This window comes from Sturnira hondurensis, unplaced genomic scaffold (genome assembly GCF_014824575.4).
Source record: "Sturnira hondurensis isolate 20B ecotype Veracruz unplaced genomic scaffold, ASM1482457v3 Scaffold0005563, whole genome shotgun sequence".
In the NCBI taxonomy this organism is placed as follows: domain Eukaryota; kingdom Metazoa; phylum Chordata; class Mammalia; order Chiroptera; family Phyllostomidae; genus Sturnira; species Sturnira hondurensis.
Genome location: NW_028078194.1, coordinates 3114653 through 3116678, shown reverse-complemented (window position 1 = coordinate 3116678; position 2026 = coordinate 3114653). Strand labels below are relative to the sequence as shown.

General features: G+C 41.1%; 1 pseudogene; it reads left to right on the top strand.

The window, feature by feature from the left end:
• Positions 1-349: 349 nt before the first annotated feature.
• Positions 350-1571, top strand: LOC118988015 (NADH dehydrogenase [ubiquinone] 1 alpha subcomplex subunit 5-like; annotated as a pseudogene).
• Positions 1572-2026: the final 455 nt, after the last annotated feature.

The window sequence follows — 2026 nt, the reverse complement described above, 5'->3', positions numbered from 1 at the left end:
CGAAGGTTCTCATACACCATTTTAAGGATTATGATTTATCCTAAGAGCAATGGGAAGCCTCTAAAAGGCTGTGAGCAAGGCATGGGGGAGGGAGAGGATGAGGTGGTATAATCAGATTTGCAATTTGAAAACATTGTTCTGGGCTCCGAGAATGGCCATAAGAGGGGACATGCTGAGAGCCCATATACAGGACCATTTAAAAAGCTGTCACAGCTGTTCAGATAGGAGAACACAGCAGACTGGCCTGGGGCGGTGGGAGACTAGATGCAGAGACACCAAGGAGGTAAGCAGACAGTGTTTGGTGGGTTGGTGGGGTGGGGGTGGGGTTTGAAAGGAGATTGTGTCAAGGATGACGCCAAGGTTTCAGTATGGGGAACCGGTTACATTCTGGAACCACTCACCGAGGCTGGGCATACTGGGGAAAGACTGTTTGGAGAGAGGACCTTAAATTCTGCTTTGATAAAGTTTAGTTGGAAATGTCTTTGAAAGAGCCAGGAGGGGGTACTCCACTCTTCGGAGCTGTCGTGGGGGCTTTCTAAGGAAGACTACTGGCCTCGTGGGGTTGGCGGTATGTGTGAGTCCGCACAAGAGGCTAAGAATATTGCACACAAAAATTCTGGATGTTCTTGAGCAGATCCCTAAAAATGCAGCGTATAGAAAGTATGCAGAACAGATTACAAATGAGAAGTTGGGTATGGCTGAAGGTATGGGTATGGAACCAGATGTTAAAACATTAGAAGACCAAACTCAGGGTGGCCAGATAGAAGAGGTAATTCTTCAGGTTGAAAATGAACCAAGTATGGAGGGAAAAATGATACAGTGGAAACCGTGGGAGACATTCATGGAAGGGCCTCCTGCCGGCTGATGGAAATGGCCAATAAAATCATCAGCAAATGACTTGTGTGTTGAGGGGAAACTGATGTCATTAAACGTTCTGTTACATCAAAAATATGTCCATATTATTGACATCTAATAATCAAGAAAACTGATGCATGTCCTGGCTGGTGTAGCTCAGTGGATTGAGCACAGGCCTGTGGACCAGAGGATCTCGGTTCGATTCCCAGTCAGGGCACATGCCTGGGTTGCAGGCTGGTTCCCTGCAGGAACCATGCCTGGTTCCCTGGTTAATTTTCCTGCTGTCCCCCAGCAGGAACTTTCCCAACTGTCCCCCAGCAGGGGACGCATGAAAGGTAACCATACATTAATGTTTCTCTCCCTGTCTCCTTCCCCTCTAAAGATAAATAAATAAATAAAATTAAAAAAAAAAGAAAACTGATGCAGAACATATTTAGGAGACTTGTTAAAACTGATGATTATGGTAATAGGGACTTATGAATCAGTTTTTGTTAAAGCATTCATTCAAATGATTTCAAACATGATATTTTATAAAACGAAGGTTCTATGAGATTTGAAAATTAATTGGGAAAATTTCTATGTGTTTCAATGCACAGGCCATATATTTGATAGGTGAAATAGTTTTAGTGGTATCTCTAACACACTTGATGTTTCTTTATTCTGAAGAAACCAGAAAGAAATTTATTATTGCTTAAACAAATGTATATAGGTCACTGTTTGAAGTGAAGGAGTAAGAGAAAATACATTAAATTACAATTCATTGTATAGTTGAGGAAATTGGTTTTGTATTTGAAAGAAAGATTTCTTATTTACAGTGGTACTTGGGAAACTTTAAAATTTTGTCTCACTTAAGAAATTTGCTTTCTGGCCCTTAATCAAACCACACCATGATAGAGAGAGGATTTCTGTAAAAGAAGAGATAATAAGAGTCCCTAAATTGTATCTGGCACATGGCTTCTGTTCCAAACACCTTAGCTGTGTGGTTATAACTGCGCGGTGGAATCACTGAGTAGTTTTTACTAAGTTTCCAATGAGTGTCGCTGGATGTCAAACAAGATAAAGCTGTTCAAGGAAAGAAACAATTGACAAAGTTTAAGGTTAAACAAAAATGAAATTACTTTTTAGGTATAAGGAAAAGAAAGAGAAAGAGAGGAAGGAAGGGAGGAGGAGG